General features: G+C 49.6%; 1 protein-coding gene across 5 annotated transcripts in view; it reads left to right on the top strand.

Moving 5' to 3' along the window:
* SHROOM3 (shroom family member 3) overlaps window positions 1–25,725 on the top strand; it is a 186,453-nt gene that overhangs the window by 116,516 nt on the left and 44,212 nt on the right. For all 5 annotated transcript variants that reach the window (XM_059385439.1, XM_059385407.1, XM_059385415.1 and 2 more), the window contains exon 2: window positions 14,593–14,721. The gene's annotated coding sequence lies outside the window, so the exon portion shown is untranslated. The remainder of the gene's footprint in view (window positions 1–14,592; window positions 14,722–25,725) is intronic.

Consider the following 25,725-nt stretch of genomic DNA (forward strand, 5'->3'; position numbering starts at 1 on the left):
TTTTTTTTTTTTTTTTTTGAAAAGGTGTGTTCCACGTCCATGGAGCAGAAATTACAGAACAAGAATGAAATGAGACCTGACATTCGGGACTCTGAGTTGCCCAAGGGATAAAAGTGCTTTGCCGCAGGGTGTGGAAGGGCTTATAGAATTTCCATGCCAGGAGCATCCTGGGGCTGGGGTGGGGGGTGGCGGGAGTGGAGGGTACGTCTGTCTCTTTCTCTCCCTGGCATTACTTTTTTTTTTTTTTTTTTTCTTAATCATAGTGTGATAAACCTCTGTGCACGGAGGCTTTTGGGCTGGGCGAGAGCGCGCGCCCGCGTGCGTATGATCTCCATGGAGAAGCTGCTGGGAGCTGTCAGGGGCTACAGGAAATCTTGGGAGGCTCATAAAGATTGTTCTGGGCGTTTCCTATTTCTACTGATTTAATATGTAAAGGCTCGTTATTTCCAATTAGAAGTGTTAGATGTCTAGCTAAATTCTGCCCGTAAATAATTTCACCAGAAGTGGGTCTACATTTTAATTAACCTTGATGGCTATTTTTGTCTTCAAATTTTTTTTTTCTGATTATGAAAGTATTACATGATTGTTTACAGAAAAGGTGGACTGCACAGACAGGAGAAAGCAGTGAACGGTTATTCCTAACAACAACTTTTATATTGTATGTTAAGGCCTAGTTTTTCATAGAAGCCTAGTCATTTGAAAACTTTGCAGCTATGGACATTCTTTTAATTGCTAACAAATTTGGTTTAGGAATTAAACTAGGAAACGCCTAGGAAATAAACTTGCACTTTAAAAAAAGGGTCTGACCAACAATAACTTCTTCACGTGGCTCATGGGACGGAATTTATTGTGGCAATTTCTCCTGAATCAACTTCCCACATCTGTTCCTGACAAATGGTTTCTGTTTGTGGAGCCTGTTTTGTAAATACGTGTTTCTGCCATTAGGGTAAAGGGCCCAAACATATCCCTTACCGGTGCGTGTAGCTAGCGAGGCTCACAGAGTTAATATTTTTATTGGTTTCTACATCAGAACTTCCTCACTGTACGCTTGATAAAACCCTGGAGAAGGTTACCAAGGGATGTTGTGGAGAATTTACTTCCCTGGAGGTTTTAAGAATAGGATAAACATTCATCTGCTTTCAGTGCAGCACAGTCTGGATAAGGGAAGATGGGGTCACCTCTCTAAACCCCCAAGTGAAGAATTCTAAGTGCATTTCAGTCTTCAGTAACCTGGGACCAACGGGTCTAGAGCTGCTGAGCCCAGGGAAGCCCTGTTTTATGTAAAACAAAGATCCTCTTTCAGGAAGAAAGATTTACAATTATCCCTAGGACCTGCCAGTTCTTTTCTGTTTGTGGATAGAAAATCAACAGTGATTTAATACTTTATGAGAATTCAGGTTGAATATAATGTAAGTTGTTGGATTAAAATAAATGAATGAACTGATTCATGGGAATGACAGATTCTGCCTCAGGTGGGGAGGGGTGTACGTGTCATAGCCTCCCATCTCAGGATGATGTCCCCGAGAGCTCTCTCCACTCTGGATCCAACCTTCTTTCCAGTTTCCTATTTTTTGTGTTAAATCTGATTCCTTTTTTACATCAACATTCCATTTGACATTTTTTTCCTCAGAATGAATTCTTGTGTAGCGCTTTTGCCCAAACCGCACATATTTCGGTACTTTCTATCGGAGGCTGCTCTCCTGGGCCAGCGGGGCTGCCCTATTGCGGGTTTCTTGCAGAAGGTCCGAATTTCATGGGCTGCTGCTTCCTCTGCCCCCCATCCCCCGCTTGACGGAAGTATCCTGTAATTCTAACCACGGTGTGACCCTCAATAGCGGTGACACCTTCCTCCCTTTCCGTAATGTCACTTAATCAGGAACAGCCACCACACTTTCTCCCCAAAGGATCACCGGGAGGGGTTCACTTTCTAAGAAAGATTGTGTCGAAAAAAGAAGTGGGGAAGTCCAGAGTCTCCTGGCTGGGCAATTTTTCACTTTGCCTGAATGAGTGCTGCCTCTGTGCACACCCTTCGGCTGTCATATTCCTCCACGCATGCCAAGCATGTTTTCTTATGCTATAGTAACGCCCAAAGAAGGAACAGGAGTGTAACAATGGCCTTTCATTTCTTCAGCAAACATGGACTGTGTGGGAGGCAGCCCAGGGGATGGAGAGGGGTTCTTTGCCCTCAGGGAACTCGTCATAGAAGGGGACATATCAAATGTTACTAAGCTAGTGCCATTCTGAGGGAGTCTAGGGGTTAAGAACTTCAGGTTTATTATAAGTTAAACATATACCAACCCCATGACCCACGGTTCATTCCCCTGCCTAGCTATTTACCCAAGATAGATGCAAACAAATGTCCACAAAAAGACTTGTACAGAATGTTCATAGCAACTTTATTGATAATTGCCAACAACTGGAAACAACCGTGTGTCCCTCCAGAAGATGATGCCCCGTGGTACAGCTGTGCAGTGGGACATGACTCAGCAACCGAAAGCTGGATGACCCTCGGACCCATTGTATTAAAGAAGCCAGACACAGAAGAATTTCTAAGCAATTCGATTTACGAAGTACTAGAACAGGCAAAACTAAGCTATGGTAGAAAAGTTAGTGGTTGAGAAGCAGTGGTAGGGAAGTTAGTGGTTGCCTCCGAGGGGAGGAGGGGTTGGAAAGGCTTGAGAGGTTTTTCTGGAGCAGCGGAGTTGTAGGTCTCGTTTTGAGTGATGGTTGCATAGTTCTACCCAATCCAGCTCCATCAAACTGAACACTTAGGGCTTAGGCATTTTATTGTATGCAAAGCCTTAGTTCAATTAGAAGAAAAGTACAGGTTCTAGAACCAGACAAGAGTATACATCCCATTTCTGCCTCGCGGTGTAGCTTGCCTTGGGGAAATTATTAAATGCCTCTGACCCTGAAAACAATGGACAATAACGAAGCGTCTTCATAGAGTCGTTGTGTGGACTGAGTTTAAAAATGGAAGTACTTGGACCCAGTAAATGTCGGCTAGTACTCCCAGGCCCTGAGAGAAATATAGATGTGATTTTGGTGTTGATAGAATTATCTGTACTTTTTGTAAAAGCCATCTCATTTATTTAAGATTGTGAAGGATCCTGTAACCTAGTAATGGATCTCCTTAGCATTGGATGTATCTTCTTTTTAGTAAGTTCTTTCTTGGAGGTTGTAGGGAATTTAAAGTTCTTGCCTACAGCCTACCTTTTCAAAATACCAGTGGGCCTTTTTGTTGCCAGCAGAGGTAAAAAGAGAGGACATACCCATGAGGCAAACCCCTCTGTTTTTGAGGACTGATTTAATGAAATTTGTTGAAGCTTAACGGCCAGACCTATTTACTGACCAACTTTATGACTTCCACAGGGAATCCAGGTGAAAAGGTTAAGTTTTACAGCCTCTTTTGAAAGGTGGTGGTAGACAAAAACTCTTGAACTCAGTTGATACTGAGTTGATACTGTGCTTCTTTCCAAAGGGACCAACTGACTTGAATTTGCAGTAAGATACCTTGGACAGAGTGGTAAATATGACAATAGTTTACTTAATCCATTAAGCTTCAATTATTTGAGTTCAACAAAGTGCTTAGGAAAGATATTATGTACCTTGCCAACCCCAACAGAGGCATTTTGTTGTTGGGTTGGTGTAATTCATTCAGTAAACATTTATCACACGTTTACTGAGAACATATTAGCCCTGGGAATTCAATCACGACTGATAAGATGTTTTACACTCAGGTTCGCAGACGCCCTGACTGTAAGTGTGAATGTGTATTCATTTCTCTTGGAACTTTTTTTCAGAGCAGAGGGCTCTGTCTTGGGCTACTCTTGTTGGTTTTTTGTTTTGGGGGACTTTCTGTTTGTTTCATTTGTGTTTTTGCCATTGGAAGTGTTTTCTTAAACATCAGAATTACTTGCTAAGGTTTTCTATTATTATCTTCCTAAAAATAAGAAAAACGAAATGTTCTTCTAGAGAAAGGCAGTTCAGTATAGTGAGAAGGTCCTAGATCATGGAGATGGAGAGCCCCCTCCCGCCACCCGAATCCCAAGCTCTGCTACCGGCCAGTGGTTTATAAAGGGCAAGTTCTTAATTCTTTGAGCCTCAGTTCCCTTATGTGTAGAACGGTGGTGATAACACCTTGGAGAAGGTATTCATGCCACAGATTGAGGCTGTTCTAACCATCAAATGACAAAACACAGGTAGAAGTAAGGAGCCTGGCCTTGGTGGGTGTTAATTTTGGAAACGTATTGAGTCCTTGCTAAGAGGGAAGCAGTGCCTGCGAATCTTGCATCTTCACACTCCTGTGAGGGAGGCACTCTTGTCGTCCCCCTTTAGAGGTGAGGCAACCCGGAACCCAAGAGGTTCGGTAGTTTGCTGAGGGCGTGGAGGGGACAGGGTTGGAACTCCACCGGGTCCTGCTGCTCAGCCTATGACTCCCGTGGGAGAGGTCACTTGCTTTTCCCCTTGAGGTAAAATTATTTTTAAGATTTAATTACTGAAGTACGTGGGGCTAGTGCTGCCATTATGGGGTGCAGGCAAGGGAACGCTGGTGACGGAGGAATTGGTTGACCACGGCAGGGCGGGGGGGCAGGAAGGCGGTGATGAATGTTTCCCCAGGCCCTCCAAAGTCTGCCCGTCAGTGGCCCTCTCTGAGCCTGGCCTTCAGCCCCCTATGACCCCAGTGGCTTCAACTAAGAAGTCGATCCAGAAACAAAGGCGGGTGGAGAACTAGGCCACCTGTTAGAATTTGGCCTAGATTTTGTGAAGCCCTTGTAGGGATTGACATAGTTGTGGTATTACCTCGGTCTCCAGAAGGAAGGCCAGATGAAAGATGGTCTCCAGAGCCCTGTCATGGCAAGAGGGAAAGTAAACTGATCTGGGGTGTTTCTGTTCCCTATTTCCATTGGCATTTCCTCAATAGATTCTGGAGAACCCTGAGCTAGACTTGAAAAATGAATGTCAAGTGTACATTGAGAACCCTACTGTTTTAATGAAGCTTTAGGTCACATTGGCCAATTAAAATAACGTGGGGGTGGGTGGCACCTGGGTGGCTCAGTCGGTTGGGCGGCTGACTTCTTTGTTTTGGCTCAGGTCATGGTCTCCTGGGTTGTGGGATCAATCCTTGCCTCAGGCTCTGCACTCAGCAGACAGTCTGCTTGAGGAGTCCTCGCCCTCTGCCCCTCCCTCACCCCTCTCTAAAATGGGTAAATAAATCTTTAAAAAAAAAAAATGTGTGGAGGCCTGTGGGGAACATGTAGTTAAATAAATTGTAGATACAATTTCCTTTTTAGATGAGAGCCTTTGCACTAGATCTACTCCCCCTACCATCCCCCCATTTCCATAAAGTCCTAGTTGTTGTGCAAGATACTCTGTATTCGTGTTCTCATTGTCCAAGCCTCTCCTTTGCAGTGTAACTGAACAGCTAGAACATCAGGACTTTCCCCCAACTACCCAGACGGTGCCTGGTCTCTTCACAGACCCACCCACGAAGCTCCCCAGCAGGCAGAGCAAGTCCCACGGGAGGCAGCAGGCTGCCACTCGGGTGTGGGGAGAAGACCCGTTGGGAAGTATTGCTCACAGCCTGTATCTGAAGGCAGGCCATTGTGCACCAGCCCGGGTTGCCCCATTGGGCCACACTATCACAGGGCACCTTCCTGGCAGATGAAACTCTTGGGGTTCTGCTCTCCAAAGGGGAAGAAAGAAATCTGGAGGAAAACCCTGCAAGAATCTTGGCTCCTTGGCTGTCCCCAACCCTTTAAGGCTGCTCTGCCCTTACTCGGCTTTGAGTCTGACTCACAATAGACCAGAGTCGCTCAAATGAGGAGAAGGGCAGGACGGTCACTTGAAGTCCCTCCTGCCTCTTCACCATTGCCTCCAGCCTCTGCCCCTCAACGTTAAGCCCTTTGTGCCAGTTCCCATGGTTACCTCTTCCCCGCCAGCAGCTGGAATGCCGCAGTGAGAAGAGGCTGCCTCCCCCACTGAGCCAGGTCTGGCTGGGCTGAGGCCACAGTTATGTCGCTGGACCCGTGACATGGGGTCACAGCCCAGTACCTTCTCTTTGTCACGGGTTTTGTACCTTTCCCAGGCTTGGCAGGTTGGGGTTGCCGAGGAAGGGGTGATGAGAGGTGATGTACAGGGTCTTTCTTGCCCCGGGCCGGCCTAGCTCCTCCTTGACCTGCCAGACTCCGGCCTGATGCCATTTCCTTCTGTACGTTGGTGCTCCCTGGATGGGGAGGGACTGGCTCTGCCCAGAGGAAAGGGAGCCCTCCACTTCCCCACCTGCTCTGCCTTTTAAACACGCAAACCCCATTTTATTGCCCGTGGCTTTGTTGTGCTTCATAGATCCTGTGTTTTTACACAGTGAAGGTGTGTGGCAACCCCGTGTTGAGCAGGCCTGACAGCACCATTTCCCGACAGCATTTGCTTGCCTCTTGTCAGTGTGGCACATTTTGATAATTCTTGCAATATTTCCAGCTTTTTCAGCATTCTATTATTTGTTACGGAAATCTGGGATCAGTGATTACAGCTTGCTGAAAGTTTAGATGAGAGCATTTTTAGCAATAAAGTTTTCCCAAGATTTTATTTATTTATTTGACACACAGAGAGCGCGCACAGGCAGAGGGAGTGGGAGAGGGAGAAGCAGACTCCCCGCTGAGCAAGGAGCCTAATGCAGGACTCGATCCCAGGACTCTGGGATCAAGCTCTAACCTGGAGGCAGACCCTAACTGACTGAGACACCCAGGTGTCCCAATTCTTAATATTTTAAAATGATGTTTTGAGAATGCTGTGCTAACCTCAAGACATAGATTACATCAGTCCCACTTTTGTGTTCCATGTTGGTGGGCCCGGAATACCCCTGGAGGGGGCAGGGTAGTATTGGGGTGAGTGGGGACACACAGGAATAAAAAACACAAACAAACAACAAACAGAAAAAAACCCTTACACTAATCCTGTAGGATCCAAAGGAAAGGAAAAATGTTGGGGACAAGTAGAAGCTCAGCCTGTGGAACCATAGTTAGAAACACCTTGAAAAGGTATATTGTAAACCACAATTTCTTTTCCACAGATGGTCTGCCTGGGGGCACCTGGGTGGCTCAGCGGGTTAAGTGGCTGCTTTCAGCTCAGGTCAAGATCTCAGGGCCCTGGGAGGGAGCCCACAGCGGGCTTCCTGCTCAGCGGGGAGCCTGCTTCTCTCCCTCTGCCGGCCTGTCCCTCTGCTCCTGCGCGTGGGCTGTCCCATGCACATGCGTGCTCTCTCTCTCTCTCTCCCTCTCTCTCTTATCTATCAAATAAAATCTTTAAAAACAAAAGCAAAAAACAGCTTGCATTTGGGTACCGTGCCTTGCGTTCAGACCTGCTTCCCAAGAACAGAAAGCAACAGCGCAGGAGGGCTTGGGAGATGGATTCCTGCTTTGGGCGAGAGCACAAGTTGGAAACATTCAGGTTGGTGATTTGGAGGCACTTAAATAGCACGGAATGTCTGTTATCTACCCTAAACAGCAGAACGAATCTTGCATATTGTGGACACAAACACAGTTGGCAGGAGCTGAAAACAGTGCGTGTGAGCTTCTTTCTAAGACCCAGTAATCCTCTTGGGCAAAGTGAGGATTAGGCCTTCCTCACAAACAAGGATGGGGGGGGTAGGTTCATTTTTGCTAAGATTCTTCAGCTGATGCCGCATTTAGCAAGAGACCTGTTTCCCTGGGTGAATGACAATCACCACTTCCAGTTTTGATGCCCACCCCCCTTCTCCACCCTTCTCCAGGCAGGCTTAGGACAGGAGCGACTTACTTTGCATGTAAAGAGTGAAACCTTGGCTCCCACAGACCGCACTGTGACCCAGGAACCTTCCAGAGCCAGAGCCCCTCCACTGCCTGCAGGAGAGGAGGGAGGTCTTGCCCCAGAGCCTAATGTGGGAGTGCTCCAGGGACTCAGTGTTTTGTTTTTTTTTAAAGATTTTATTTATTTGACAGACAGAGATCTCAAGTAGCCAGAGAGGCAGGCAGAGAGAGGGGGAAGCAGGCTCCCTGCTGAGCAGAGAGCCCGATGTGGGGCTTGATCCCAGGACCCTGAGGTCATGACTTGAGCCGGAGGCAGAGGCTTTAACCCACTGAGCCACCCAGGTGCCCCGCCACTGCTATTATTATTCTAGAGGACAGAGGAGAAAATTGAGGCCCAAGAGGTTAAGTGATCTGCCAGATACCAAACACCTGTTAGGCAGTAGAGCCCACGTTAGAGCAATAGAAGCCAGCTCCAGGATCCACTTTCCTACAACTCACACAGTCTGCCGCTTGTGAGAGTTGATTTAAGGGCGGGCTCCGAGAGTTTGCAGCAAGGGCCCTAACCCCCTCCCGCGCCCCCCCCCCCACCCCCCGGTGGTGAAGATAGCCTCAGTTTCACCACCAAGGTCTTGCATGAGGGCCTTGGGTTTCCTTACGTCCTTGCCCTGGGCTACCTGTGTATGTGCCGGCTTCAGTGGGTGGAGGGATTAGAGTCCAAAGTAAATGTGAAGTAGATTCAGTGCTTACTATGTAGGTTAAAAGATCTGGCCAGTCATCTGGCTTTTTTTTCCCACCCACCCTTTCCCAGTCTTGGTGCAGAGGTTGACATAGAAGTCATTGGCTAGGATCTGGAGATGGTTAAGCTTATGGTTTCAAAAATCCAAAATAGGCGGAGTGCCAGTAGTAATCATTGTGCATGTACATCTAGTGCGAGGTGTCGAGGGTTACCAAGCGAGAGAAAGCAGCCGCCAGAGCAGGAGCGACCAATGCACACAGGTCTGCGTCCTCCCGTTCCCATGTCTGCAGGACGGAAGTGCTACGTGGGCCGTCCTGCAATCTGCAAGCCGCCGACCAGGCGAAGCCGAAGGAAGAGGTGTTTAGGTACAAGCCAGTGATGTGCCTACGATGCTGGAAAGCACCAGCGAGGGTTTAGACCTGAGAGAGTACAGAGTGAGCTTCCTAGGTGGTAACTAATGATTGAAAACGCGCAAAAGGCGAGTAAGGGAGGGCGAGTGACCCAGAAGGGTCGGTCTTCGTAGATAGATGTGTGCACGAGCCCAGACCGGAAGGCCAGGAACAGGGGCAGAGGCCTTGAAAGAAAGGTCAGTGTCTTTTTCTTAGGGGGAAAACGATGCTCATGGCTGTGTCTTCAGAAAGCAGAGAACACCTGTGTTAGGCTAAGAACAGAGATCTGTGCCCAACGGGGTCAATTCTGAAAATGTTCTTCTAGACCCCGGAGGAGCCGAGAATCCAGGCTTCCTTTCTTCCCCTCCGGGAGACCGTGGGCAGGTGCATGGGAAGCCTGTGGCAGTGACACTCAGACCTGCGAGCAGGAGAGAGATGAGAGTTAGGCCGGCTTCATGCGCGATGGACACGGAACAGGGTAAGAAAAAGAAACCCAGGAGACCGAGAACATGACTTTTAGTGAGGCGGATTCTGAAAATGAGTACACTCACGCAACCAGCCTAAATCCAAAGGAATTTCTCCAAAGGGCTGTGAGGACCAACCCAGGCCTGTATCAATGCACTTCTGTCTGCTTCATCTCCGAAGGCATCGGCTGCTTCAGACATAAGGCAGCAAACTACACAGAGCTTTGCCAACTGTGTGTGTGTTGGAAGGCTCAGGCGCCGTACGTGCCCCAACGCCGGTCCTCTCTACCCCACAAAAGGCTGCTGCTAATGAGATGGACCAAAGTGAACCTTCACAAAGAGGTTGGCTGACAGTCGTGTAGAGAAAACGATGACAAGAAGAGAGATCCCCCTTCCCCAAACCATGTGTGGTAGCTACCTCTAAGAGTTGGCGGGCAGAGAACTCCGTTCTAGATGCGTCCCACAACTACCCCGTACGGTCTCCCGTGATCCATTCAGCAAGTCTGTATGATGTGCCTCCTGTGAGCCATTCGCTGTGGTCGGCCTTAGATGTATGCTGGTGGAAAAACAAAAGCAGAAGGCCAGCCAGCCGTGGGCCCTCCCGGAGCCTGCTGTTGCGTAGAAGGAACAGACCATGTACGAGCAGATGATTCCACGCAGCCCTTAGTGCCATGAAGGAAAGGACCAGGTGCCTGGAAGGAGACATTGGCAATAGGTGAGGTGGTCTCTGGTGTTCGACTGGGACCAGAAGGCCAAGGAGGACCAGCCAAGTAAGAATTGGGAGGAAGACTCTTCCAGGCAGGGAACAGCGTGTGCGAAGGTGGAGAGAGTTCAGTGGGAGCTTACGGCCGGCCAGTGCGGTCGGGGCAGAGTGGCAGGCGGATGTGGCAGGGAGGGCCGGAGGCCAAGTCACTTGGGCCTCAGCAGCCGCGTGGGAGGACTTGGATTTCCCCCGAAGTGCGGGGAGCAGCTGCACAGTTTCACTGGAGGACGGCACAAGCCATTTCCATTTTTAAAAAAATACCGCTGGCTGCTGGGTGGAGGCTGGGTTGAAGGGGGCAGGAGTGGCAGCGTCCAGTGAGGTAGCTGTTCCCCGTGGGGTGAAACACAACGAAAAGGAAGAAACTGCTGGTTCTACAGATAAACCCAGCGTGTCCCTAACGTGGTAAGGGTCCATGCTAGGGAGATACGGTTCTTGGCCGCTCTACTGCACGATGACGCAAAACTGTTCAAACTCAACAGAAACCAGGAAGCTAAGGGGATCTGGAGAGATTATTTGAAAGGCCTGGCTCAGCCCCTTCCAGCTTCCACTCCGGCTTGCCCCAGTTTTCATGCAGTCCAAGAGAGTCACAAGGGACAGAATAATCTGGAACTTTTTTTTCTAATATTGGCTGAAAGTTCAGAAAGTACTGAATGATTCTATTAAAAGACCAAATGGTAAAGCAGCCAGTGTATATTCAAGAGTTATGAATATTGGGGTTGGTGCGGGGGTGTGGAGGGGTAGGACTGTACTCATCATGGGAAGTGGAACGGAGGGGCTTGGTCTGGATTTCTTGTTTCTTAACTGGAGAAGAACCATGACATTGGAATTGCAGATCACAATTTTTTTAGTCCCCGCTAAACCTTCCGAGGTCTGCTCTGAGTCCTCTTTCATCACTCAATAATTTGTGATCTCAAGCCTGGAGAAGAGCAGAAGCAGTATAAACACAGACCCCGCCCCCCCCCCCCCCCCCCCCCCATTCTCATTAGCTTTGCCGGCAAGTTGAGTGAACTACAAGGAGTCAGGAGGGAAGGAGTGTTACAGATCTGTGGAATGTTTGGCAGTATTTCATCCATTGAAAAAAATAATTATCAAGCACGTCTGTGTGCCAGGCAGCAAGCTGATTCGCTTGCCTTTCTGAGCCCGCGTGGAAGAGAGACCAGCAGACACGTGGTCAGAAGACAGTGTGCGTTGCACTTGGAAATGCACATCGGTAGCCGGCTTCATCCCCAACTTGCATCCACAGGAAATGACCAAACTGAATCCTGCAGGACAAGGACGGATAAGCCAGGAGAACAGGGTACCTTTTGAGATCTTGGAAGTTCTCCCCATAGGCTGGAGAGCTGTTTGGTTTCTGTTTGTATTTTTCACTTGAACTTGTTTCATTGATTCCAAGGCTTCTGCAGTGTCTCTTTGGGTATTTTAAAGTAAAACAGTGTACCTTGGAGTATCTTTTAAGTAAAAATCAGCTCATTTGGTAACACGTTTATTTCATGTCGCCACTGTCCCCCTACCCCAGCCATTCTCAGCGCATCTGGGTTAGTAACCCCAGGGCCTATAGAATTTGTGTGATGAGTCAACATTGTTGCAGTTTTAAACTGGAAGGAAGGCGAGAAGTTGGCTGTCAGTGATTTCATCCCAAGCGAGTGTGAGGCCAAGTGTGGGATGAGCCACGATACACAACTATTCTGTCTCAGATTGTTCATCTGGGCTAAGAAATTTAGAGAAGTTACGAGAGTAACTCCTGATATATGGGAAGGCACACGTACTGTTTTATAGGAAAGACTTGGAATCTGTTCAAGCCGAGTGATACCACAGTAGCCCCCATGGGGCTCCGCTTCCTGATGAGATCAGAGCGCGTTCGTTCGAGGTTGTGTCCCTGCCGGTCTGTCGTGAGGCAGGGAGCACGGGACCCTCCGGTGCGGGGGGACAATGGGCATCCAGAGCCGGCGGGGTTCCCCGTGCAGACGCGAGAAGCAGGGGAGGGGAGAGGAAAGTGTGAAGGGAAGATTCCACGGGGACGGGCTCCCGGCACTCATCCCAGGGCTGGCTCCCGGCACTCATCCCAGGGCTGGTTTGTGCCTCCCTCCACTACCGAATTTTTTTCATTGGGACATATGATGTTTTAAACGTTATTTGTTGCCCAGATTTTTCCAGAAGGCAGAAAAGCTGTGTTCTGGGTGCTGGTGGTTCTTCTGTACTCTCTCTAGTCTCTTTCCTCGTTTGTCCTCGTTTGTATGATACGCGCAGGTGGCCCACTCAGGTGCCAGCCCGTCGGGGTGGGGGAGGGGAAGATTAGCAGGGAGGCGGGGCTCTGATTCAGCCTGGGGGGTTGCAGTCAGCGACAAGCACACCCGCATGGCACACCCAGCTGCTAACCTCAGCGGGTCCCCTGGAGGTGGCAGGTGACAGGGCCACCTGTGGGCCCGGAGAGCAGTACTAGTCTCTGCTTTCCGAGGGTTGCGAAGAATCACAAATTAAAAAGTCTTTTTAAGATAATCTAAAAAAAAAGGATTTATCTTTTTAAGATAATCTCCTGTTCTGTGTGCTTCCAGATTTTCCCCATCGGCCTGCACTTGCGGCCGGCCCTTCCCTGGGACCTCCTGGACCATCCAGGAGGTTCTCCTGGACCTCCCATCCGTTGTGCCTCCCAGGAAGCCGGAGGTGGGGGTGGGGGGGTGGGCAAGGGCAGAGCCAGCCTCTGTGGTTTGGGCCAAAAATGAGGAAGTTATTAAATGCCACAAAGGTTTTACGAAAGCTCGGGCTTCGTCTTTGTTTCCCGTCGCAGACATCGGGAGCCAGAGAGAGCTAGAAAGGAAAGCTTGCTCTCCAAATTACAGGGACGTGTGGTCTTGGGCGTGCTGCTCGTGTTGTGTCATCTTCACATTCACACAGCTGGTGGTCAGACACCTGCGAGCCTCCTTCCGCCCCCAGTGAAGCTAGAAGGTTTGGTGCATGGAAGGGTTATGTGAGGAATCCTCGCTGGGGGCCACGTGAGGGACTCTGCAAAACGCTTCCACCGTCAACTCTCTGGCCAGAGCTCTTCTTTTTGTTGTTTTAAGATTTTATTTATTTATTTGACAGAGAGAGAGAGTGCCCAAACAGGGGGAGAGGTGGAGAGGAGAAAGGCTCCCACTGAGCAGGGACCCCGACGCAGGGCTCGATCCCAGGATCCTGGGATCATGACCTGAGCCGAAGGTAGACGCTTACCCAACTGAACCACCCAGGCGCCCCTGGCCAGAGCTCTTCCTGCTCTTATTTCTAGCACAGATCAGGTCTCTTTAGTTGTGTCTATTTTGGTGGAACATCTTAGCTAAAAGCAGCTCTGAAGTGCAGGTACCGCTGTAAATGATGGTGAGAATAATCAGGCGTGTCCCCCGTGGAGGCAGGATGCTGGGCAGCTAACGAGTCCTCGAGAGCCCTTCGAGCAGCTCTGCAGGACAGATGCTGCTACTGGCTACTTTGCTGAGCGCCGAAGATGTGCCGCGCTCTGTTCTCGGGGCTACAGCAGAATTAGTTTAAGCTTCTCAACAGCTCCGTGGAAGTGTGGGTGTTTTTGTGCACCCATTTTAGAGCTGAGAGAACCGGGGCACAGAGGGGACGGTGTCCCAGGGCTGGTCAGCAGGACGAGTCCAGCTCGGGGAGGCTCCTAACCACCTGACCGTCTCATCCTGACGTTACGATGCGGAGCCCGAGGCTCAGAGGGCAGTTTGCCACGCGTCTTTCAGTTCCCGTGACAGCAGCTCAGACTTCGGGGCTGAGATGCTCCAAAGGAAGAGAAATGCCCCTGCTGTCGCGGCGGAACACAGTGGCCACGCGGGACTGAAAACCTCCTCTGACTGCCGGGGAGTGCGGAGCGGAGGTGTTAAGGGAATGGTGTTCGGGACGGGGCAGGGGGTGGATTTTAACAGACACAGAAAGGGCTCGCCTCCAGCACAGTGACATCGGGACAATCCGAAATAGCTCAGGTTCAAGAGCTGGCGCGTTCCTCTGCGTGGCCGATCAGCAGGGGCTGCTCGTTTGGGGGTCACGCTCCTGGTAATGAAGTTGAGACGGGAGGCGGCGGGGCCTGGGTTCCCGGGAGCCACCTTGCCTGGCTGTGTGCTTCAAGGGGTCCGGTTTCTCGTCTTTACCGATGGGTAGAGGCTGGATGACGGGAGAGTTCACCTGCATGGTAGTGTCTCCTTCTCCCCCCGTGGTTGGGAAACCTGGTCTTCGGAGACAAGGAGGGACACTTTATTGCTTCACAGGGACGTCGTACGGGAAGGATGAAGACCCGAGGAGGGATTCGCCTTCCCTGGGGTGGAGAGCTCGGTGGGGGCAGCTGAGAACAGCCGCCTCGCTCGGCCGCTCTGCTCTGACCCCGTGTTCATGTTCACGCATTGCTCCTGTCGCTTCGTCTGTGCCCCTGCCCTTGAACACCATCGCGCTCAGCTTCTTGTTTTCCTCTTTTTGCCAGAGATGCATGTGCAGCCCCGGGCCCCGCGGGCGCCGGCACATCTGACCGCAGCCCGGAGCCCCTGGCCTCCCGCCCCCAGCACAGGAAAGCCGCGTGGTCCGGAGAGGCTAAGCGGAGGCCGAAGCACAGGTAAGAGGCTCGGAGGCCTGTGCGGGGTTTCAGGAGAAGGGACTCGGCCGCGGGAAAAGGAGCTGGGGGCAAGGCTGGGAGGCAAGAGACAGGCTAGAGCACGAGGTCGGGAGGGGCTGAGTGGGGAGGTCCCAGAGGAGCTCCGAGGAGGTGCGTGGTAATTTTCAAACTTGGTTCTGAAGAAATCTTAAAGTTCCTGGGAGGTGAGGTGAGGCTCCCACAAATCATTTGACTCAGATCTTTTTTAAAAGACACGTCAACCACTGCTTTTGGCAGATGGAGATCACAGGTAGGTAGAGAGGCAGGCAGAGAGAGAGGAAGGGAAGCAGGCTCCATGTTGAGCAAAGAGCCCCACACGGGGCTCGATCCCAGGGTCCTGGCATCATGATCCGAGCCAAAGGCAGAGGCTTCAACCCACTGAGCCACCCAGGCGCCCCATCAACCGCTGTTTTTAAAACTAGACCCCAAAACACCCAAAGCAATGTACCAACCAACGTCTTAGATGCTCTGGAGAGGACCAGTGTGTCACACTGTACAGTGAGACTCATTCATCTCTGAACGGATAGTCATGAAGATGTCTCTTGTCATCCGTTCATGGAGGAACGTCCTAGGATGATGAAGTCAGCCCCGTAGAAGTTCGCAGCCGCGTCCCTGTGCTTCCCCTGCTCCTCCGTGCTCGGTGGCATGCCTGACCTTGGCCTTTCTCATCAGTTCCCACGCCAGTCCTGTGGCGTCCGCACCAATATTCAGCAAGGAGGGCTCAGGTTCACTTCGAACTCACAGGTGCCGCCATCTCTCGCCTTGAGCATCACGACCTACTTCCTAGTAAAACCCTGGGAATTCAGTGAGCTGAGATGCGCCAAGCACTAAGCACAGAGCCCGCCCGGAGGGAGCGAGGGCGGAGTGTCAGGGGTGGTGAATGTCAGAGGCACGACGGTGACGGTGCGGCTTCCGTGCTGTCCGTTCACGTGCGTCTGTGCCAGCATGGGGGGCAGGAGAACACAGAGAGCTGGGGGGGTCCGTGGAAGCAGATGTCCTGATGCATCAGTGGTGACGCTGCCCCTTCTTGTGCACGCGCGCGTGCTACCCTCGCTCCCTGCTTCCAGTCTGTAGGACGAGTTTAGGAACTAATCCCAGGGTGGCTGAAAGCATGGAGAGCGGCTGGGGCAGAGCCCAGCACGCCTTGAAGGCTCGGCGAGTGCTGCTCGCCCTGGTTCTCCATGGTCCCGATTTATCCCGATTTCCGTTCGCGGCTCTTCCTTGTAGACCCAGTGACTCGCGTGAGGAAGACGTGGACATTGTAAATTTGGATTTAGGCGATTTTCCCTGTTATGGCGTCTCCATTTAAGTTCTCCGTAAGATTTCATTCGAAAAAGAGACTCCAAAGAAGTTTGCATATACTGATGGAGGACAGGTCCGGCAGGCAGAGGGCACTGGCTACAAGGCAGCCGGCTGGCAAAGGCTGTTCCGGGCCAGCCCGAAGCCGCAGAGCCCCGAGCACTGTGCCCTCCTGCCTCCTTGGGTCGTCACAGGGTAGAGAACCAGAGCCTTCTGTTGAGTAAGACTCTGCCGGGCCGTGTAGGCTGACTGGGCCTCCGCGCCAGCGTACTCAAGGCCAGAGAGTGGTGCCGACGAAGCTACTGCAACTGCCAGCTTGGGGCGTGGGGTGGGTGGAGAATGATGGGGATTGAACCGAGCAGTGGTGACGGGACAAGAAAGCAGATAAGATGTGAGGTGAACTTGGGAGGCAGATGAGGCAGATGAAAGGGTGCGACCTCCGAGTTGCTGCCGGTGGGGCCCCTGGGGGTAACCGTGGGGCCGTGACCCCGGGTGATGCAGGCAGAAGAGCAGAGCTGGAGGGAACGCCTGCTTGAGCACGGCGATCTCCAGACCCGAGTCTGAACTTCAAACAATGAAAGGATTTTGCACAGCGGTCTTTAACAGTCGGGTAAAACACATGAACCTAACTGCACATCCAGGTGGTGTCCTAGCCACAGAGTCCATCTCTAAAGCAAGCCGGGCTTGCCCTCACCAGCGTGGTCAGAGCTGGCCGGCGGTGCTCTGTCCGTGTAAAGGGAGACTGGAAGGGAGTAGATCGACAAGCAGCTGCCTTTTAAAAACGTCATGACCTCTGTGTTGTATACAGTGTGCTCCCAGTCAGGTCCCTCTAACTCCGTAAACTCTGGGAATTTTAGGTGTGTGTCCTGACTCCACAACTGTACAGTGTCCACTGTACGCCCCTGCAGTGCTGGGCTTCTTTCCTAGAGGAAGAGACGTCCGCACTCTGAGCGTCACTGATGTAGGACTGAACTTAGAAATTGGGGCGGTTCTCATCGAGTTATACTCCGGTCTTAAATCCTGCCCATTTTGGTTTTTACTTTTTATTCTGAAATAATTGTAGACTCATAAGAAAGTTGCAAAAATAGTACAGACATTTCTGCTACACCCGCCGCCCAGCTCTCCCTAAAGTTAGCAACTCTTACAACCATAGTCCAAAGAGCAGAACCAAGACACTGACATTGGTGAAGTGCTGTTGACTACAGACGCTAAGACTTAAAAACCGTAGACTTTATTTGGATTTTATCATTTTTTTCTTCTATGACTGTCCCTTTTTGTTCCAGGATTCCACGTCGTCTTTGTCATATTTCCTCAGTTTCCTGTCACCTGTGATATTGGGTATTTGCTCAGGCCTTCCTGGTCTTTTCTGGCCTTGACACATTGGAAGAGTATGGGCCAGTATTTCGTAGAATGCCTTCTGTTTGGGTTTGTTTGATGTTGTCTCATGGTTAGACTAAAGTTCTCCATTTTTGCCAAGTTTACCGCAGAAGTGATGTGTCCTGAGCATGTCCTGCTAGGGATTATGTGATGTCAGGATGTCTTACTCCTGGCAGACCTCCCCACAACCAAGTAATCAAGGTTGACATCACCAGGAGTTATGTATGGTTATATTCCCTGCAACATTTATTTCTAGAATTTTCTAAGATGACTCTGTATTTCCTTCATTCCTTCTACATTTATTAATCGGGATTTTTCTGTTTCCCCACTTTTTTTTAACTGTTTATATCAGTAAGGACCCCTTCACATTTATGTTATTCTGTGGGTTGTAATCCAAAGAGACTGTTACTTGATCCCTTACTTTATTCCGACTTTGGTCATTGGCAGCTTCGTCAGGCTGGCTCTGGTCTAAATCTCGCGCTGAATTCTGGAAAGGCGTAAGGCGCTGACATCCTGGGCTTCTCCTTAGAGCCAAAGTGATGTGCCCGTCAACTTCTTAGGAGTCTTCCAAGTGTTGAGCTGGGAGGGTAGTTGAGCAAATCTAATTTGTGTCAAGTCATAGATTTTAGAATTGAAAAGTGCCCTGTCGTGAGCCAATGGGTCAGTGTGATAGAGTTCCCTTTTTGCGGAGAAAATAGCCAGGAAGGATCTTCTCATTTTTGTATAAGAAAAATGAAAGAGTAAAAGCACGAAACTCCATCCTCCTAAGTGTAGTTTCTTGGTCCAGCCGAGGACCCAGGTTGACGAAGAGAAACTCTTGGTGGCCCAGGGCTGACGTCCTCACGCACCCAATCCCAACCGCCCCTTCCCGCGTAGACCCCTGAAGGCGCTTACCCAGCCTGTCTGCAGGGATCCTGTGATCTCACTTACCCTAACAGGAACGTCCCCATGAAATCTGTCCAGCCCAGGCCGGGGCACTTCAGAGCGCCGGTAAAGGAAACAAAACGTTCCAACCTAAAACTCAGGATTTCCTGAGCTCGTGCTTTCCCCCAGAAACTCCCCAGCTCTTCCCCGACCCGTCGCCACCGTCATTACAACCGTCTCATCTGCTCGTGAAGCGTTTGCCGCATACATGGTGGTCTGGGCTCTGGAAAATGAATCAAGGCAAAGCCGTGAGAGGAGCTCGGGTGTTGACCCCTAATTCATTCTCCGTGGAGCAGTGAGGCTGGTTCACTGGGCTCGCTGCCCTGCCCTTGGCTCTGAGGTTTGTCCTGGGGCCACCGACTTGGCCTTCACAGGACAGCGTGGCCTGACGAGGTCTAGTGATACTGCTTTGGACCCCGGCTGCAGTGGCCTCCCAGACTGTGGGAAGCGTAAAGCGGTTGGCACACACTTCTGCAGACAGCGGCATATTTGCCTGCGGAGGAGGGCGCCGGTTTGGCAGGGATCATTCAGGGAAACTGCCCGCGTCCCGCTGGAGGCATTGCGTCAGCAGGTGCTTTTCCTTGCTGCTCTGCTCCTCCTGCCCACGAAGTGCGACTCGGGCATTTCTCGGCTGCGCGCTCTTGACTGAGATGCTGTCTGCTCGGGAGACGCTCCCAGCGCCACCTTCCCCTCTTCACTAGGACTGGGCGGGAATTGAATTTTAATCGGCCAGTTTGCAGAGGTGACCGGGAATGAAGGTCCCGCCCGGCCAGCGGCTCGCTTAGTGAGCTCGGGGCGGTGCTGGCCGTGACAGGAGGCGCAGGGGACCCCCGGGACGCGGAGAGAGCCGTAGCGGGGCGAAATGGCCTTTTATCCCACCCCTGAATACGACATGCCGCTGGCCAGGGGGCTGTTAGCTGGGATGCTTCTGCTCACCCCCAGGTAAGTCCCTGCTATGTGGACGCGAGCTTCAGCGCTTTCTTTGCAGGACCCTGGACGGCGAAGCTTTCACAGGCGTCTTCGATGTTGAATCTCTTCATAAAGAAAAATGACCGCATGTTTAGTTGAAGCCCGTTTTTCTAAATTGTCTTTGAACTTTTTCATTGTTTGAGCCCTTGTGGAATTCAGCGCTGTTCATATTTCTGCCTGGGAGTTTTCGATCATTCTCTGTCCTTGGCGTACAGTCACCGTACTTCTGATGAGGAGGGTGTTTGGACTGGCTTTTACCTCATTCAGGTTAGCGACCGCTTTGTGTCGTGCGCTTGGTGGTTCTGCCTCCCCATTTCCCTGGGGAGTTCCACGGTCACTGTTCCTGTTTCTCATAAGGAACGATTATCTGTGCACTAACAGCCAAGTGCTTCCCTATTCTCATGGCCAACACTGGTTCGAAGAGGAGGAACCTGTGACTGTATTCTCGATGTTAAAGACAAGGCGTCGTCTTCTCATTGAACTTTGAATTTACATGAAAAGGAGAGTTTACTGCGATGGCCATTGGGCCATTGTGCATCGTGTAACTGCCTCAGAGTTGCAGGTGTAAATACCTGGTGATCTTTTCCCTAGTCACAGTAACTTGAGTCAGCTTTATTCTTTTTTTTTTTTTTTTTCAAGATTTTATTTTTTTTTGAGAGAGAGAGAGAAACAACAAGCAGGGGGAGGAGTGGAGGGAGAGGGAGAAGCAGGCGCCGCGCTGAGCAGGGAGCCCGATGCGGGGCTCGATCCCAGGCCCGTGGAACCGTGACCTGAGCAGAAGGCAGAGGCTTTAACCCAGGGAGCCATCCCCGTGCCCCTGAATCAGCTTTCATTCTTACATGGTCTTGACTCAAGTGCTCAAGTGCTTGCTTCCTGGGACACCATCACCATCACTTAAAAGAACACGTAGCCTAGGGAAAAGAGGATGCGGCCCCCGGTCACCGCAGTGTTCTGGATCGCAAGGTGATTTGAATATTTATTACTAAAGAAGTTCTTCTTGCTTTTACGCTATGTAAAAGGTGAAAAAGAAAGTAGGGACTGCTTATATTATCGAACACAGAGCTCACCGGGCTGGTTTTTCGAGTTTTATTTGGCATTCGGTCATGGAAAGTGAACAGGAGAGAAGCATTGTCCCGAGTTGTTTTATTTTCTGCGCCCCCCAGGGTCAGGCTGTGTGAGTGGCGGTGGTGGTCGAACTCCCCTTGGAAAATTTACCATGAAAGTGCTGGGACAGTAGCTCTGAGGGACTGCAGCCTCGCGCTCCTGAAGTTTTCAGCCCGCCTTCTTTTCACTCGGGTTTCTGTAATATTGAAAAGCTTTCGTTTAATGAACCCCCCATTTCTGGTATGATTCTAAAATGTGGATTCTTCCTTTGACCACCGTTGAAGGTATTTTTCTAAAGTGAATTCTTTCTGTCCTTCCCTTTGTTTTCGTGTTGCCTTTAATTGCTTATTTGTGGCCTCTTTCTTGAAATGACAAGAACGCGAATTCGAGACGAGGAAAACAGTACAATGCGTCATACTTGTCCCACGAGAGAATTCCATTTCTTCAGTGTTCATGGCTCGGGGGTCATCTCTTTGTGTTTAATGGAAGGGTGTTTGGAAAAAAGCAACTTCCAAAAGGTGAGGCTTTTGCTTCACCAAAAAACAAAACAAAACAAACAACAACAACAACAAAAACACCTTTTCTTCACTTGTTTTGGCAAATGAAATGCAATTTATACTTTGGGGAGGGGAACACCTGGGTGGCTCAGTGGGTTAAGCCTCTCCCTTCGGCTCAGGTCATGATCCCAGGGTCCTGGGATCGAGCCCCGTATCCGGCTCTCTGTTCAGCAGGGAGCCTGCTTCCTCCTCTCTCTGCCTACTTGTGATCTCTGTCTGTCAAATAAATAGATAAAATCTTAAAAAAAAAAAAAAAAAAAAACCTCTCAGAGGACAATCTTGTGTGGGTGTATACGAAGGAAGAGGAGGAGTGTTTCCAGCCACCGTGGTAGGATACCTTCTCTTCCTGCCCCTCTGCCCTGTAGCCCCCCTGGATTGAGGGAAAGAGCCATACACACCTTTTATTGTGCCCTGCTGAACAGCTCATTTATCCAGCAGGAACCCTCTGGCAGAGCCCCCAAGCAGCTTCTCCTTAAAGCGGGCCGAAATTCAGGGTCACACACAATATTATTCCTAGTTCTCTGTAACTATCTGACCCTCTCTGAGACCCGTGAGTATGTTTGCGGGTGTCTGTGCGGAAGATGAAAACAAACCAGCACAGAAGTGATTTATCTGAGCTCTAACAACATAAAGTCTATGGCACAGAGAAGTAGAGAAGAAAATTCTAAAATCATAGTATCTGCTCTCGAAAGAGGTTGGTAAAAGCCAGTCCCTCTTTCCTCCTCCAACAAACCGTCTCGTTGCAAACTGAGATTTGAAAAGAATAGATTATTGGTCATTGGACCTTATTCTATTGTAACTGAATTTGGAAAGTCGGTGGAGGACAAAATGAGGGCTCTCACGGATGAGAGATCTTACAGCGTTTGCCTCGACTTCTGCCGTGGCTTCTTTGCAAACTGTTCAGGTGTGGGAAGGAGAGTTGACTGTTTGATTCCTCAGAGAGAGAGGAGCAGGGCAGAGAGAAAGGGCGACTGAGCAAAAGACATTTCAACACCATCACCCACTGGTGACTCAGTGAACATCGCCCACCCCCACTGCTAGTCCCTCTTCTTCATGATAATAGTTTTCTTTAGTTATTAATAAAATTTCAATCTTTTCAAAAACATGTCAGAATCGAGAGTCAGGGAGCAGATAAACCAGCAATGAAAGGCTGTTGGGACAGGTATGAGGAACGGAATTTACTAGAAAAGATTTTTCATCTTTTATGCAAATTTTAGATGTTAGAGGCTTCTGTGGGTCACTTAGCACACTTCACTCTTGCTTCCGTGTGATTCTGTTGTCACGGCCGAAAGTTCCCCAGGGCATATTATCAGGATGTGACATTTTAAAAAGAACTTCTCTTTCCAGAAAGGACTGTGTTGCTATGGGGCTATATTACCTAATGCATACCTTTCTACCCACTGAACCACTTGTTTAAGACACAGATGTTAGTGAGGCAATTATAAAAGCCTTAGAAAATTTTGCTTGAATTTTTCTGTGAATCTGAAAAGTCTGAAATATAGCCTTGAAGAAGCTAGCGATTCTTTAAGGGGGGGGGGGGGGCGTGAGTAAAGGATTTCTCAAAAACAGTGTCTTTGCCAACAGTGTGTGAATGCACAATTACCACCTTTCTTTTTACTTCTTTTTTTTATATTTTGAAAGATGATAGGCTTTTTCAACTCTTTAAAGATTTTGACATCTTTCCTGTGTCCTGCGAGCATGTAGAAAACAGAACTCAGTATACCTTAATTTTTTTTTTTAAGGTTTTATTTATTTATTTGACAGACAGAGATCACAAGTAGGCAGAGAGGCAGGCAGAGATGGGGGGAGGCAGGCTCCCCGCTGAGCAGAGAGCCCGATGTGGGGCTCGATCCCAGGACCCTGGGACCATGACCCGAGCTGAAGGCCGAGACTTTAACCCACTGAGCCACCCAGGTGTCCCAGTATACCCTAATTTTTATTGCAGACAGAGTACCTTCTGGTTCTATGGAATGAAACAATGTTATCAGTACAGCTCAGCGTGCTTGGCTTGGTCATTGTTTTCAGTCTTCTCTGTCATTTATTTCTGTCATCAGTATTTGGGGCCTCTCATTGTCCTGTAAACAGGAAAAGCCTACAAGGGCCTTCTGTCCTCTGTTCCAGCACACTATAGACATAATCTACCCCCCCACTCCGCCCCCCACCAAATTACTTATACATGACATTTAATTGTTCATAGTGAGTTTGCTTCCTCTCTAAAGTTCCGTGAAAGGGGCAATTTAGCATTAACTAGCTCAACTGCAAGTGCATGTTTTGAGCCAACAATTCTACTGGGAATTTCTGCCGTGATATGTCAACTTGGATAGAAAACAGTGTACGGCCTTGGTTACTCACCGAAGCATGATTTGTAATAGCAAAAGACTGACAATCAAAAAGTATCTGCAACAAGGGTCTGATTAAATAAATATGATATGTGCTCACCAGGGAATATGAAGCAGCTTTAAAGGGAAGTACAACACGAGGACACTAGGTCCTGAAGAGAAATGTGGGGTGCAGGCTGGGAAGCGCGGAGTAAGACTTCGCAATGGCTTTGATCTTTTTTTTAAAATTATGTGAATTACCTATTCAAAAGAACACCAGAAATCAATATGGGGAAAATATTAAGATTTGATTAATTTTGGTGATGAGTACATGGGTGTTCTTTATAATAATTTGAATATATTTATGTATGTTTGAAGTACTTTGTGATTTTAAAAATAGATGAGGAAAAATAGGGGGAAAATAGCAGTGACACGCAAAAAGAACCTTCGGGAACCTGCTCTACCCTGGTCCAAGCACATGGTGCTCAGTGAGTATATCAGGAAGACCCTTGACCCACATCCATGACCTGCTAATTCAGTAGACCTAATTCGCAGAATATATTGATATATTGGGGATTGGGGGGGTAGATGCTTAAGACCAGAATCTTGGGTTGGACTTGGTCATCTATCACAGCGTGTCGTGCCCTGAACAGATGGTGGTTGGGGGTGGGGAGGTTAGGAAACGGGATGTTTTACTTGGTAGAGCTGGTGGTCTACTTTGTATTATTACATAGTCAACCCACATCCCGTTGAGAACTGGTTTAGAAGGTTGGTGTGCCCAGAAGAGTCGACACAAAGTGTCAGCCATAATAGCTTGTCACGGCACAGCATCAACAGGAAAATGAACTCTAGCTCTGAGAATTTGTAATGTTCCAAGTGAAGGCTGTCCCCTTCTCCATTTATCCAGAGCATACGAATCCTTCAAGATTGTCAGAAGCCCCGCGCTACCTCCAGGCCTTCTGGCCAACTTCAGAGCCTAATCTTTTTTTTTTTAAGATTTTATTTAATTATTTGACAGAGAGAGATCACAAGCAGGCAGAGAGGCAGGCAGAAACAGAGAGAGGGGGAAGCAGACTCCTGCCGAGCAGAGAGCCTGATGCAGGGCTCGATCCAAGAACCCTGGGATCATGACCTGAGCCGAAGGCAGAGGCTCAACCCACCGAGCCACCCAGGCACCCCTCAGATCCTGTTCTTGATGGCGGGCAGCACGCGATCTGCTCATAGCCCAGATCCCTCCAGAGCCCGCGTGACCCCGATGAACAACCCAATGACTTCTGCCATCTGCGCTTCAGTCTCACGGCTCCGGTCACACTCTCTAGCGCTTCTTGAAAACCGCAGATTCATTCCCACCCCAGGGCCCTTGTGTTTCCTTGCTCCGTCCATCCGCCCATCCGTCTGTCCCTGCTAAACTCTGCGCCCCAGCTCCTGCACGGCTGACGCTCCTCGTTGAGGGCTCGGCTCCCATGTCGCTCACAGAGAAGCCGACCCAGGAGGAGACGCCCTCAATGACAGTCACATGACTCAGCTTTATTTCCTTCAGGACCCGTAGAACTGCATGAAATCGTCCCGTGTCTCTCTCTATTTCGGCTGCTCACTGCTTAGACGATAGAGCACAGGCCTGGGGGCAGATGCGTGAGTTTCATACCAACTCTGCCCCCCACGACCCTGAGACTGTGGACAAGTTGCTTAGTTTTTCTTACTTACTTCATTCTCTCACGACTTGCCCTGTCCCATGAAGACGGTACAAAGAGTAAGTCAGAAAACATCACCAAGCGCCTGCGGGCTCTCAAATACTTGTTGAATCTGTGAATAATGACTCTAATGGTTTTTCTTGCATGTGAGGCTCCCCAGCAAGATTATAAACTCCTTGTGGCCATCGGTGACCTCTTGGGACTCCAGCTAGAGTTTGTCAAGGTCGAAGGCACACAGCAGGTGACAGTGGCTAGAGCTTGCGTGGCCTGCGCTGGCTCGTAGACTTTTCAGAAAGAAGCTCAGCATTCCTGAATCAGTGTCAGGGCACAGTCATCTGAGAAGGACATCATGTCACTTGCGAGTTCCAGTTCCATCGGCCGGCCCAGCCCACGCAGTTGCGCTTTCTTGTTTGTGGTCAGGAATGCAACAGAAGGGCATTGTTTGAGTTACGCCCACATGCAAAACTCGGTTTGCTCAGATTTTAAAATTAAATCGTCTCCTGACCCTTTTTGATATGCTCATGATGTAATAATGCCCTTTAGGAAAGTATGTCCTTATCTTCTTACAGATCAAAGTGATCCCAAAATATGAAAGCATGCTGTGCTCTTTAGGAATGTTTACTAAATTATTGGCATCATTGAAAAAGTCGGCCAACAGCTGTCTGACTTTTTTGGTCATCTCAAGATACAATGTGATGTATTTTTAAAACAAGAGGCTATTTTTGA

This window comes from Mustela nigripes, chromosome 1 (genome assembly GCF_022355385.1).
Source record: "Mustela nigripes isolate SB6536 chromosome 1, MUSNIG.SB6536, whole genome shotgun sequence".
Taxonomy (NCBI): Eukaryota; Metazoa; Chordata; class Mammalia; order Carnivora; family Mustelidae; genus Mustela; species Mustela nigripes.